Source organism: Saccopteryx leptura, chromosome 2, assembly GCF_036850995.1.
Source record: "Saccopteryx leptura isolate mSacLep1 chromosome 2, mSacLep1_pri_phased_curated, whole genome shotgun sequence".
Lineage (NCBI taxonomy): Eukaryota > Metazoa > Chordata > Mammalia > Chiroptera > Emballonuridae > Saccopteryx > Saccopteryx leptura.
Window position 1 is genome coordinate 351,675,028 of NC_089504.1, and position 14,983 is coordinate 351,690,010.

Below are 14,983 nucleotides of genomic sequence, written 5' to 3' on the forward strand. Positions count from 1 at the left end.
TAGTTTGCTAAGGCTGCCATGACAGGACACCACCGGCTGGGTGGCTCAGACAACGGAAATGAGCATTCGCTCTGTTCTGCAGACCGGAAGCCCAGCATGACGGTGCCGGCAGGCCTGGTTTCCTTTGAGGCCTCTCTCCTCGGCCTGCAGATGGCAGCCTTCTCTCTGTGTCTTCACGTGGCCTTTGTCTGTGCATCAGTGGTGTCCCCATGTCTTTGTATAAGGACAACAGTCATAGAGGGTTAAGGCTTCACCCTCAGTCCTCAGTGAACCTTCATGAGCTCTTTGAAAAAGCCCTATGTCCAAATCCAGGGCCTTTATTTGGGGGTTAGAGCTTCAACGCGTGAGTTTTGGGGGACACAATGTAGTCTTTAAGAGTTCTGTACCACATGAGCTTCTCCATAAACTGTCTCTGGGGCTTCAGGCATCCATTGTGGTCTTGGAATGTATCCTCTGCAGACCAGGGGAGACTACTGTAATTAATAACACCAGCCACATAGCGTGGTTGGATCTCACTGGTCTCTTGGGCCCCCAATAACTAGGAATAGAAACCGAAGATGATAATAATAATAAAAACAGTGCGTGCTTACAGAGCACCTACTGTGATCCAGCTGCTGTCCTCAGCACTGTATGAATGAACTCATTTAATCCTCACAACCACCTTCCATGGCAGGATACTATTGTTCCCTTCACTGTACAAATGAGGAGTCGAGGCACAGAGCAGTTAAATAACACCCCCAAGGCTGATGACTTCCGGCTAGACAGACGGCCCAGCATCACCCACGCACGGCAGAATTTGTGCTCTCTCTGCATCCTGGTCTCTGGGAAGCCTTCATCACTGCAGTCAGGGAGGGAGGAGCTTCATCAGCAGGTGTGACTTGTAGCCTGTGCTCCCGGATTTGTTCTTGAAGTGAGATTTCATTGCATTTCTTGCAAATCGGCTGCTCCGTTTCCTGTTGGCTTGACTCCTTCCCGTTAAGTCACTGAACTTCGAGGACTGTGGGTGGTGAACAGGGAGGATGGTGAAGCAGGGCTAAAATGAGACTCTGTCTTCAGCAAGCACTGAATTCCCCAGCGGCTTTTCCCGCTCAGTCTGGATGTGTGGAGAGGATGTGAAGATGGGCCTTGGCTGGTTGGCTCTGTGGTAGAGCGTCAGCCCGGCATGTGGATGTCCCAGGTTCAAATCCCAGTCAGGGCACATAGGAGAAGCCACCATCTGCTTCTCCACCCTTTTTCCTCTCCCTTCTCTCTCTCTAACTCACTCTCTCACCCTCCTGCAGCCATGGCTTGAATGGGTCAAGCGAGTTGGCCCCGAGTGCTGAGGATGGCTCCATGGCCTCAGGTGCTAAAATAGCTTAGTTGCCGAGCAGTGGAGCAACAGCCCCAGATGGGCAGAGCATTGCTCCATAGGGGGCTTGCTGGATGGATCCCAGTTGGGGCGCATGCAGGAGTCTGTCTCTCTGCTTCCCTGCTTCTCACTTAAGAAAAAAAAAAAAGAGTGTGAAGATGGGCTTTATTGTTTTGTCCTTGTTGCAGCTTGGAAGGTGAGGGTTGGCTCTTCTGTTGGGGAGCTGGCTCAGGGACCAGACCTCTGCTGCTGAGACAGGGGGCGGGGGGGGAAGACTGGAGTGCCCTGGTCACGGGCTGGCATGGCCAAGAGAGATGGACCAAAGCCATGTGGGATGGCAACTCAGCTTTGAACGAGGATTCTGGTCAGAGAGTGGGAGGGAGCCCCTTCCCCGAGTTCCTCTCCTTCGACACACTTAGGGATTGGGGAAGGAGCGACCTCCCACCCAGACCCAGGGGAAGGAGCGACCTCCCACCCAGACCCAGGGGAAGGAGCGACCTCCCACCCAGACCCAGGGGAGGAATAGGGTGCTGGTAGAAGTCTCTGGAGTCAGCATGAGCTAGGCCTGCTGAGAGCGGCCGGGCAGGGCTCTCTTCTCCCCCAGCCCTGGGATGCCACTTCCCCTGCTGGCCCGCCATGACCTACCTCCTGTCTGTCCATTGAGAAACATGGGAGCCGCTGCAGCCCCGGCTCCCGATGAACTCTGATGGTTTAGAAAGCACTTTTTAGCATCCTGTCTCTTTTTTGGTTCAGTGGGTCCTGCTGCAGCTTCACGAAGAAGGCAGAGTGGGTGTGAGTGTTCCCATTTTAGAGACAATGGCCGTAGGGCTCAGGAGGTAAACCCATGGACCACACATCTCGCCAGGGACAGCTGGACCGGAACCCCGGCCTCTGCCCCAAGCCTGGTGTGCTCTGGCTTTGGTGTCACAGCTCCCGTAGGAGAGGGGAGCTTTTGAACGCTGTGAGGTTCTTGCCTCTCCTTCTTCCCTCCTCTTTCTCCTCGAGGGTAGGAGTGTCTCCAGTTTTGCACTCCAATTAATGCATTGTGTGTAGCGTCTGATTCCCATTTTAATAATGACTCTTTTCAGCGAGTGTCATCTGCATTTGTCAGGCAGTGTCACATAGCAGGGACACAGTGTTAACTGAGCCATGGTCCCGTCTTACATGCTCGGAGACCGGTAGGGGAGACAGAGACAGAGACAGGCAATGGTTGGACTGTAAGCAGAGGGTACCATAGCAGGGGTGTGTGAGCCCCTAACTCAGGCCCAGAAATCCCTGATCTCATCCTACTGCTTTGTAATGTGCATTATGTAACTCTCCCCAGGACGTGTTACGCTTCTTCAAGAGTAGAGAACTTTTCACTTCTGTCTCCCCAGCCCTTAGAAGAGTGCTTGGCACACAGTAGTGGCTCAGTGCAGGCCTGTTCTTTTCCGTTCCCCCTCTGGGGCAATGCAGAGGAATGGTTAAAAGCGTGGCTTCTGGAGTCCCAGTTCCTTAACATATTTGCTGTGTGACTTTGGGAAAATTAATTAATCTCTCTGAGCTTCAGATTCTCATTTGGAAAATGGGGATAAAGACAACAGCTGCCTTATGGGGCTGCTGTGAAGACTATCTAGGTAAAGCACTCTGTACCGTCCCCGTGCGCGACACATAGGGTGACATCAATAAGTGCAGCTGCTCTTTCAGTGATTATATATTTGGGGTGGTGACCCCGTTCCTCTCTAGCACATGCATCAGTGCTACTTAGACCTCAACAAACTGTTGGTTGAGTTGAACGATTCAGGAGTCAGCATTGTAAGCGTATGGATTTCACTGGTTACTCAACTGACGATACTGTGTATGGTAGGAAGCAAAGTCACCTGTCGACATGCTAACAAGTGCCTTTACTACCTTCCAAAACAAGGTAAAAATTGTTGCGGAAGCATGACAGAGGTGAGTCTGCTGTGGTCAAAGGACAGGGACTAAGTCTTAGATTCATGTTCAAAGCTTTTGTTTACTGACTTCCCTGTACCCCGGCCCGAACCTGTGCAACTCTCCTGTTACCATGTGACGTGCAAGGCGTTCTTAACTCTGAGCTCCAGTGTACCAAGCTTCACGGATACAGGTGTCCACAGCCAGCCCATGGACGGTTCAGAGACCCTGAGTCCCCAGGGCCTGGATTGCTAACACTCTTTGTCCTTTCCAGCTCTGCCACATTCTCTTTGCTCAACAATAGGAGCTGATTTGATTATTGATCATAAATAACTCGCTTGTAGCCCTTTCCCTTGGTGGCCAAAGACGGACCCTGACTAGAGCCCTCTGACAGAGATGAGGCTTGGTCTCGCTCCCCGACCTTGACCATCAGGAGCAGAACCCCAAGGGCGAGTCACACCGCCTGATGCAGTCTAGGGTGAGCTCCTTCCTGGAGCCAGCTCCAGATTTTCACACTGTCCCCAGCAGCTGTTCTTTGCACTCACCTATAAAGAGATCTTTTTCTCTTTTCTGTTGGTACATAGTCAAAAAATTAGTGTCTGGCTTCCCTCTTTCCACTGCGTGTCCAGCTACCTGTTGGAATGTTAGGCGGTCAGCCCCGGGGACCGAGGCATTGAAGCTTTAAGGCAGCAGCCGGCTTTGAAGCGAGGACTTGGAGACTCACCCTCAGCTGCACCCTTCTGCTCTGGGGCCCTGTCAGTATTGTAACAACGCCTGCAGACCGTGTCTAACTAACCACGTGTCACAATGATCCTCTGCACACCTGTCTTTCCCCAATGTCCCCCGTGCCTGTAGCACGTGGCTTCTACCTGGGGGTTTGTTGTGTCCTTACCTTTCTTTCTGCCTGGTGCCGGCTGGTCTCCTCAGACTTGTGCCTTGGCAGTTGGAGATTTTTTGATCAGTCCAAGCACATCTTCCAGAAAAGACTTCAACTTTTAAGAACTCTGATGTCTACAGACGTGGGTTTTTACCACCCACTTCCAGGACCTCCTCTGCCTGCTTTTACCTGAGGGAAATTTCTAGGCCTCATACTATGCCTGCCTATCTCTCTGTCAGGTCATCTGCACTCACCCCCACATTGTCAGGTTGATCTCAAAGGAGTTCCATAACTTCCGGCTTTTGGGAGAGGGTCCTAGGAGGGTATTCCAAACTGACACAATAAAGGGGACGTGGGGGAGGACAGTGAGCTCGAAAGTGGGGCAGGCGATGCCCTTGAGGGTAGAGTTACACCTTCTGACCATCCATGGTCTGAAGCTAAATTTGGGGTCCCTTGAATCAGTTGATTGACCCAGGGCTTCTGTGCAGTGGAAGTAACATGTTTTGTCAGTTAAACAAGAAGGATATCCCCATACAATGAATTAGAAATTCACCTTCTATGTAGAATAATTTTTAGAACCCCAGGCATGTGATAGGAAGACCTCACTCATGAGGGTCAGTTGGGGGATACAGGGGGAAAAATGAGGATTTTAAAGAATGAGGATTTTTCATATTGAATTACTACAAGCTATTTTGTCTGAAATAAATCCCCACCTGTTGGCGCCAAACCCATAAATTCTTCTAGACACATGGCTTGAGGGTACGGCTTTGGGCAAGGTCAGGATAAAGGACTCTGTTGCCCATTAGCATTTGTGAGGGTGGAGGAAAGAAGAGGTGGGGAAGGCAATTCCTAAATGAGGCAGAGAATTTTGTAAGAAGGAAGGATTGAAAGTCAGCCGGGGTCATGAGGACATCCATCTTTGGGAGTCATAGAAATCTTAGGGAGGCCATTAGACTTCCGTAGAATGTGAGTGTAGGCACTGGAGCCAATTTTATTTAAACCCTAGAGCTTAGAAAAACCTCTTCTCATGTCTGAGTGTGCTTGGCTGCACACAGGTAAGAAACAGGTCAGCGAGACCACAGCAAGCTGCTCGGCTACCCCCGGGGAGCGTTACTTTACAGGAGAGATGAGGAAGTTGAGGGAGCCTTCACTTTTTTCTCTACATTGACTTCAGCATTTTTTCAATTAAAAATATGCATTAAAAATGTACCATTTTATAACTTAAAAGCTAAGAAAGGTACAAATTACCCATTAATATCACTGCCCAGTGGGATAACTTTTAACATTTGGTGTATATTCTTCCTGATGTGATTCTAGTCATATGTCAACACATATATGTGTGTGCGTAAGAAATGGGATCACACTGTTCTTGTTGTGTGGATCACTTCTGAAACTTAGTAAATCTTAGGCTTTTTTTCATGTCTTCAAAATGTAGATGTGCACCATATTTTAGTAGATTCATGATTTTCACTGTATGTGGCCCATAGTGGATGAAACTGACATTAAGACACTGAGATTGTTTCTGTTTTTTTCTGCTATACACAGCTCTGCATTGGCTATCTATTTCGATGCATCTTTTCACATTTCAAAATGATGCCCGTAGAAAACATTCCGAGAAATGGAATCGCGTGTTAAAGATGCTCTGACATGTCACCCAGTAGTCCTCCAGAACGGACCAGCCCACGTCTGCCAGCTAGGTGCTCACATGTATTCTGAGCACTTACTCTAGAGTAGACAGAGACATTACATTTGCCCTGAGGGTGTTTACATTTTATTAGATGGCTTGTTAACACACACTGAGGTCCTCGATTTATTTAACAGGCACTTACACAATGCTTGCCATGTGCCAGATAGTTTTCTAAGGACCTTAAAATATTGAGTCATTTAATCCTCATGACAACCCTGCAAGTGAGTATTATCATCGTTCCCATCTCACAAAGGAAGAAGCCACAGCAGAGAAGTTAAGTCACTTGCTCAAAATCGTACTTTGTGCTAAGTGGCAAAGCCAGGAATTGAATCTAAGAAAGACCCCGGCTCCAGAATCTGGGTTCTGAACTCTGTAATAAACCTCTCAGTAATAAACCTCTCAGCGCTGAGACAGTCAACCAGCCAGTGGATTCGGAAACCCACACTCAGTCACGGAAGCTGGGGGGAGACGGGCTTCCGGCTGCCCAAGCTCATTGCCATAGGGCTGGGGATGCAAAGGGCCTCAACGGGCTCAGTGGACCCAGTCTGGACAGTTAAGAATAGAACAGAGGAGCGAGGATCATGAGTTGTTCTTTTAATTTTTTTTTTCCTGGAATTTTCCATTAAAAGACTATCATTGGAGGAGACCCAGGGATGGGTAAGCTAGCTGAAGGCTTTATGGCTGAAACAGGAAGATAGAACTCCTTTTTTGTTTCTTTCCAGGGGAGAGCGCGAACGCAGTCCCCCACTACCACAAATTATGCAGGCGAGTTTCCCGCATTTGGGGAAATCGCAGGGGTCAGCACACTCGGAGTGCAATGTGCTCACCCTGGGAAAACCACCTTCGTGATCATGGCATCTCTCCTGCCAAGTAAGTATGAAGATAGAACTCTTTGGAGGCTTGAGTTGTGCATAGGTTCTAAAGAAGACGGGAAGTTAGAGACTGAAGAAAGAGAAGGAGGAGAAAATGGGAAAGAGAAGAGAGAGAGAGAGAGAAACTCCAGCTTGAGCAAAGGTCACAAGGCCAGAGAGCAGGCTGTGTGATGTAGGTAGGGACCGGTAAACAGTGTGGCTGGCCAGCAAGCTGCAGATGGTTCAATGGGAGATGAGGAAAGGTAGCTGATTTCAAATCCTGGGAAGCTCTGAGCCCAGGCAAGAAGGGACTGAAGTCAGTGGGAAGCCGTTACATTTCAAAGCAGAGAAATGACTTGACCAGAGCTGTGTTTCAGGACTATCTCGTGGGAAGTGCAGAAGGATTCATGAGAGGCTGGACGGACCAGGGCGGGAGGTCACTGCGGGGGTCTGAGCTGGCAGCGCCCGGGGTTGATTCAGGGCAGAAGCGATTGGAGCATCAAGTTGGGGATGGTGCAAAGACAACGTGAAGATGAAACTGAGGAGCTTGAAGTGCACTTAGAGCATTCTGAAGGGTAGACCAGATTTTTGTGGGGCTGGAAGGAGAGAAAGTAAGGGGGAAACATGGGTTTGTGACTTTCAGGGAAGCTGCCTTCACCTGAGATGGGAAACCCCGGGGTGGGGCGGAGGGCAGATGGAGGGTGGGGCACTAAGACAGGAGACTTCCGTTTGGGATTTGCTGATTCACAGCTTTGTGAGATATCCCGATGAAAGGGCCAGGGAGCAGAAGGAAATGTACATTTGGAGTGTGGGAGAGAAGAGAGGTCTGAAGGAGAGTCCTGTGAGTCACCAGCCGAGGGGACGGCTGTGAAGCAGCGAGTGGAGATGGGTCCCACAGGGAAAACGTGCAGACCAGGAAGAGCAGGGACAAATGGTGGGTCCTTGAGAAGTGTCTCTGTTTAGGGCAGTGGTTCTCAAAGTGTGCGCCAGGGTGCACTGGTGCGCCCTAGAAGATTTCCAGGTATGCCCTATGGTATTCCAGAGAAATATATGCCTGTTGGGGACCAAAATACTAACAGGGTTTTTTCAGTTTAGATTTTTGGGGGATAGAGGTGTGGGGAATTGGCTGTAAGCTGACAGTCGGCCTAACCCCCCACCTTACTTGCCTGAGTAGGTTGCAAAAGGCTGTTAAGCTGTGGTGCTAGATTGTTTATACTACCCGCCATGTTCCCGGGAAAGACTGGAGGCAAGTTTCTTCTATCCTTTGTTTGGTGTAAAGTTAAGATGATATGTATGGTGGGGTTTTTCTGCACTCAACACAATTAAGAGTAAAAAGAGAAGAATTCTTCAATGTATTGACGAGGAAATGAGAGTTTGCTTTTCAAATAGATGCCCAAACATTGAAGAAATTGCTAGGACACATCAGGCTCATGTTTCTTATAAACACAAGAATGAAAAAAACTTAACACATTTGCACTGGGACCTGCTGAATTTACTAAATCTTACTCAGAATGTATCTATGTATATATATAAAAAGATAACTTTTATTGTCATTTATTTATTTTTATTTTTATTTTTTTACAGGGATAGAGAGAGAGTAAGAGAGAGGGATAGATAGGGACAGACAGATAAGAACAGAGAGAGATGAGAAGCATCAATTATCAGTTTTTCATTGCGACACCTTAGTTGTTCATTGATTGCTTTCTCATATGTGCCTTGACTGCGGGCCTTCAGCAGACCAAGTAACCCCTTGCTCAAGCCAGTAACCTTGGGTCCAAGCTGGTGAGCTTTTTTTTTTTTTTGCTCAAGCCAGATGAGCCCGCACTCAAGCTGGCAACCTCGGGGTCTTGAACCTGGGTCCTCCGCATCCCAGTTTGATGCTCTATTCGCTGTGCCACTGCCTGGTCAGGCTGGTATTAGGTGTTTTTAAAACCCTTGGAGTTAATCATTGTGCTCTGCTGCCCGTTACCTGCCAGACCTTGTGCTGGGAATGCTTGGGGGCCTTGCAATGTGACGGGCACAGAACAGGTACATAAAATAAGGTAAGGGCTGTCATGGAGGAATGTACAGGTGCCGTGGGTAGAAGGAGCTCACATCAGCCTGAACGACTCAGGAAAGCTTTGCCTATGAGCTAATGCCCAGGGAAACATTTTCTATTTATTCCTGTACCCTGAGATAGGCTCCAACTCTTGATAGGATGGTGGCATGTATGTACAGGGAGGCAAGAATTGATGGTGGCCACCATCTTTGAGTTCAGATACTACAGTCTTGATCAACAAATGAGAACTTTTGAGAGAAGTCTGGGGACTGTGTTAACTTTCTTTTTGGACCCTTTGGCTTCATGAAGAAGACAAAACCTCTGTTGTGGGTGGCAGCCAGATTGGTTTCTGTCTACTTTTAAGCTACCCTAGACCAAAAGAGCCACAAATACTGAAAAGGGGATTGATCTTAGCCTCAGTTAACACTGAATAACTCTGCATAGGCTGGGCAGTCAGCTGAGCCATTGGTAACATCCAGTGTCGGAAAGAGAAAGACCCTTTGAGAAAGTACTTGTGATGGTGTCTCCCATGCTAATGTGAATTTACTGCATCTGGAAAGAGAGAAGGCATATTTAGGCTTTCAGAAATGGGAAGCTAACGGTGGGCATCAGTCAAGGTTGTCATCCCCTTATACATCAAGACAGACTATGCAGATGTGATTCTTGACTACAGGAGTCAGAACATAATAAACCTTAAAATTGTGAGACCAAGGCTGCTGCTCATGCTTGTGATTTATGACAAAGATCACAGCTCTACATGAACTCACCACTTCCCGTTTATGTTTGCATGAAATTCAAGGAGGGGGAAGGGACACTGAACTCTTTGTCAAGCATGGTCAAAAAGATTATGGTCTTAGAGGGAACCAGGTTCGCTCTGTACATGTTAAGATCCGGTCCTTGGCCTCTGCCTTGATTGAGAATGACACCTCTGTGTCGATCACACCAACTCCCCTCTCTGTGCCATCCTTGAGGTTTCTCAAGGGAACCAGCCTGGAAACAGGTTTAATTGAAGTTCTCGAAAAGTCAGGGGGTTGAGAACTCTTTATTTGAATGCCATAGTTATATCCGTATAAGACACAATTAGTGACCAAATATACAATTTCATACAAGTGGCCCTTACCAATCTGCAGACTGTGTTTATTAAACTTAATCTTAGCGGAATCATTCAGGGCTAAGATCTATGACATTTAGGAAGATGAAAAATGGCCAAAAATGTTGATATATTCAAATTAATCAGATATACACACTGATGAAAATATAAATGAGAATAAAACTTCAAGGGGGTCAAGTAAACTTTAATGACTTTTCATCAAGGGGTGAGTCATGATTTTTAAAAATCTCTACAAAAAAAGAAAGAAGAAAACTGTCGGCATTTTTTTCCCCCAACAATCAGTCATTGAGCATCCACTATAGGTCAGGCACTGTTAGGTCTGATGTGGGTGAGACAAACCATCCCTGCCCTCAGAAAGCCTACAATCTAATGGAGAAAAACAGGCAATAAGTGTAGCTCTGGGAGGGTACAAAATGCTATGACTGTTGAGAGGAGGGAAGTCTCCTAGGAGGAGAGACTTTGCAGGAGCCGTGTTAGATGAACGGTGAGACTATTGAGTGCGTTGAGGATTTCAAGAGGTGAGACCAGTAGGCAACTCTTTGAAAAGGATTGAGGGAGAAGATGAGAGGAGAGATGGAAGGGTGCCTTTGGAGGGGCATAGTAGGAGAAGGGAAGATTTTTAAAGAGGAAATAGACGTGAGAATATTTAAATGTAGGTGTGAAGAAAGGCAGAGAGAGAGACAGAGAGACAGAGAGACAGAGTAGGTCCTGAGATGATGGAATAACTGACAGGTGGGAGAGGATGGCACCAGCTCATCGGTGGAGAGACTTGTTAGTCTGGATGTGTGGTCGCACCCACCCAAGTTGCCTCAATTTATTTCCTGTTCTCTCAGCTATAGAGGGTTGGGGCTCTTCGTGAAGTTGCTACTTCCATGATATCTTAGAATTCCCTACTGGCATTTCCAGTTCCCTAGTTAACTTTACGGCAAATTCTCTCTTGTGCAAGTAACTGGTGTGGTTCGTTTCTCCTGATAGACCCTGCCTGATACACTAGCATGCTCTTTAGGGAACTTCAGACTCTGTTCTGGCTGGAATTGGGGGTTCTGGCATCAGAACAGACTGTCCTTCAAGCCTTCTTCTCCAGGACCATCTTGCTGCTTGCTGTGCAGATCCCTGGTCAACCGTGCGAACCCAGGCTCAGCTTCTGTGACGCTCTCCTCTCCCCTCCACTGGACAAAGGGCACCTTCTGGATCTCCTCCATGCGTGGTACAATCTATAAGGAGCTAGAAGGTATTCTCTGCCATTTCTGGTCTGGAGCGCCCTTTGCCATCTCTCTACTGTCGTGCCATGTCCTGTGCTATGTGTGGCATCAACGGGATTCTTGATTTCTAATGTCAGCCAAGAAAGAGCACAGTAGTCCACCCAATTGCAGATACACCCAAACTCCTGGGGCATCCTCTCATTTTTCTTTCCTTCCCCCATTTTCCTCTCACAACTGGAGGACCTTCAGCCACTACTGTCTCTAACTCTTGTCTTTCATTTCCAGGTCTCTGTAACTTGGGAAGAACACTAAGTCCTCCTAATGCACACATGGTATTCAATGATTTGTCTCACCTGGCCCTCTGTCCACTGGACCTAGCCCCTTGGGACTTGCCCCTGACCCTTTTTAAAGGAAGGTTCTTTGTAGGGTTTCTAGAAACATGCTATTTGTTGTCTCAAATTACCAGTTGGCACAAATGAATATTCCATATATCAATCTGCTTTTATTGTATTATGCTTCTGATGGTGGCGAGCAAGACAGGGAGTAGAAGGAAGGATGGCATAAACTTAAGACCTAGCAAATCTGTCGTGCAGCCTAGCGTTCTGGATTCTCCCAGTCTCCTTTTGGGGATCTCATCTCCTGGTGGTGGAACCCCCAAAGGAGATGCACAGTTAGCTCCCATAAACACTCTAGCCAAAGCCTAACTCTCCCATCCCACCCAGAACACTACCCGCTCCACTTCTTTACACAGCACCTTTTCTGCCCCAGGTGCTAATTACATCAAACTAACCCACAAGGGAAATGTCCACCCAGAGTTCCATTTTAATTAGCACACTACCCTCTTTGTGCAAATTTGCTCTGAGAGGGGTCCCATTGCAGCCGTGTGGAGACACTAATGAAAGGGCCCCTTGTGTTTTCCCAATAGCTTTGACTGCAAAGGCACTGGGGCAGAATGCCATGAGCATCCTGACGAACTGTATTACTGGGGAGCATCTCATTGGCTAGAAGTTGGTCCTCCTGTAACTTTTCTGAGTTTCTTTACATTTAATCTTGAACCCCAGATGCTCTGAAAGTTACCAGCATTTTGGATGGAAAGAAGAATTAGGCTATGAAATGTCAATGCTGAAAAGGGACTTTAAGATTATTTTGTTTGGCTGGTTTGTTCTATAGCTGGGAAAATTATGCTCCACATTTTTTTTTTTTTTTTTTTTAGCCTGGGCTGGCATCTCCTTCACTAAGGGCCTAATTAGTGGTTCATAATGCTGGGCACCCATGAGAATCACCTGGGACCTTTAAAAATATACTAATGTCATGCCCTGGCCGGTTGGCTCAGTGGTAGAGCGTCAGCCTGGCGTGCAGAAGTCCTGGGTTCGATCCCGGCCAGGGCACACAGGAGAAGTGCCCATCTGCTTCTCCACACCCCCCTCCTTCCTCTCTGTCTCTCTCTTCCCCTCCCGCAGCCGAGGCTCCATTGGAGCAAAGATGGCCCGGGCGCTGGGGATGGCTCCTTGGCCTCTGCCCCAGGCGCTAGAGTGGCTCTGGTCGCAACAGAGCGACGTCCCGGAGGGGCAGAGCATCGCCCCCTGGTGGGCAGAGCGTCGCCCCCTGGTGGGCGTGCTGGGTGGATCCCGGTCAGGCGCATGCGGGAGTCTGTCTGACTGTCTCTCCCCATTTCCAGCTTCAGAAAAATACAAGAAAAAAAACAAAACAAAACAAAAAACATACTAATGTCAGGTCACCCAGACCAACTAAATCAGATTTTTGTTGGGCCTCCAGCATTGATAATTTTTTTTTCAAAGCTCCCTGTTATGGGCTGAAGTGTATCCCCTCAAAATTTATATGTTGAAGTTCTAAACCTCAGTACCAAAGCATGTGACCAGATTTGGAAGGAAGATGGGCCTTTAAAAAGGTAATGAAGTGAAAATGAGGCCATAAGTGTGGGCCCTGACCTAACATGACCCATGATGTCCTTCTAAAAAGAGGAGATTAAGTCATGGGCCACAGACCATCAAGACTACATGAAGATTCCAGAAGAAGGCCATTTACAAGCCAAGGAGAGAGTCCTCATAAGGAACCACACTTTTAACACCTTGATTTCAGACTTCTAGGGTCCAGAGTTGTGTGAAAATAACTTTGTTGTTTAAGCCACCAGTCTGTTACTTTGTTATGCAGCCTGAGCTGACTAATACACGCCCCAAGCACTTCGAATGTGTAGTGAAGGCTGAGCACCCGTGGGCAAGTGCAGAGCCTAGAACTTAACAGGAGCTGATTAATTGAATTTTTGAATAAAGGGAGAGAGAAGCATCAACTCATTGTTCCACTTGGTTGTGCACCCATTGATTGCTTCTCATACATGCCCTGACCCAGGATTGAACTGGCGACCTCGGGACTGAGCTGGTGACCACAGCAATTCAGGATGATGTCCACTGAGCCACTGGCCAGGATTCTAATGTATCATATATAAAAAATTTTTTGGTACAAAACCTGTAACATAAAATATACCATCTTAACCATTTTCAGTGTGCCGTACAGTTGTGTTAAACTATATTCCCATGGTTGTGTGACAGATCCCTGGAACTTTCTCATCTTATAAAACTGAAACTCTCTACGTACATCCCTTCTAGTTTTGATCCCTGGAAAAGGCAAGAAAAATACGTTCTGAAGGGGATGAGTTAAGTGTGCCACAGGGGTTTGGTTTTACCCAACGAGGGAGAGGAGGAAATTAACTAAATTCCCACGTATGTGACACCTGCTAGGTGCCAGTCCCTGTCACATGGCGTATCCAGGTACTCTGTAGTTCTGAGACCCCACACATCTCATTTTTGCTGATTTGGGTGACATGAAGATGCTACCGGGGGCTGTAATTCTTTTTTATGTATCTGGCCAAAGTCCAACTACCTAAAGCGACTATCTGTAGCGCTTGTCAGTCTTTTCCGAGTTCCGAGCACCAGTTTTGCCCACCAGCACTGGTCACCAGGCCCCCTGAGAGACGAACCGGGGCGGTGGTGGCGGCTGAGGGCCAGGACTCATCACCTTAGGATCTGTGCTGATGTAGGCACGAGTGCCGCACTCAGTTCTGGTTGTATGACTTCTAACTTATTCATTCTTTGCTCATTTCAACAAAGCACTCAGGCATGGCAGGAGAGACAAATACTAATCAATGGCGTAAATAATTGATATGGAAATTTGGACAGAGGGGAAAAGAGGACCAGATGATAAGAAAATGAAACCGAGTAAGGATGCTTGCAATGCATCCTGTGTACAGCTCTCTGGCCGTAGGGGGTTCACTTAAATCCTCTGAACCTCAGCTCCCTCATTCAGAAAATGGGAACTAAACTACTTACCTCAAAAGCTGGTGAGAATTACATGATGAAAGCACTATATCAATAAATTATAGTTATCATAACAGATTCTTTTTTTTAAAAAAACTTAATTTAATCAGCTTCCATTAAAAATCAATTATATAGACAGGATTGTTAGGCAAATGAGTACATTTGTAGCAGTAGGCAACTTTCTTAGCCTTTCTGAGTCGCGACTGTTTCTTCCCATGAAGCCTTTAGAATAGCGGCAGAGCAGCATTTACACTCTCTTGACAAATTCTACAAAGGACCAGAGGGCAAGTTTTAAATATGCAGGCCTCCAGGTGTCCCTTTTCCAATATTTCCAGAAATTGTTTTATGGAAGGTCTCTATGTGTCTCTGTAAGAAAGAAATCTGGGCTTCTGTGGAAAAGTATGGATTGTTTAGAGCATACCCTTTCAGAATGTTTTATTCTGATTCCGTGGGGGCTTTGAACCTGTTATGGGTTGAATTGTATACACTCTCCCCCAATTCATAGGTTGAATGTGACCTTGTTCAGGAATAGAATTACACCAGATATAATTAGCTAAGATGACATTATACTAGAGGAGGGTGGGCCCCTGGTCCAAAATGATTGACATCTTGATGGAAAGGGAAAT

General features: G+C 47.2%; 1 non-coding gene across 1 annotated transcript; it reads right to left on the reverse strand.

Moving 5' to 3' along the window:
* Positions 1 to 6,542: 6,542 nt before the first annotated feature.
* On the reverse strand, positions 6,543 to 6,701 carry LOC136396235 (U1 spliceosomal RNA). The gene has a single exon (XR_010749628.1). It is a non-coding gene; the product is annotated as a U1 spliceosomal RNA (small nuclear RNA).
* Between the last annotated feature and the right edge of the window lie 8,282 nt (positions 6,702 to 14,983).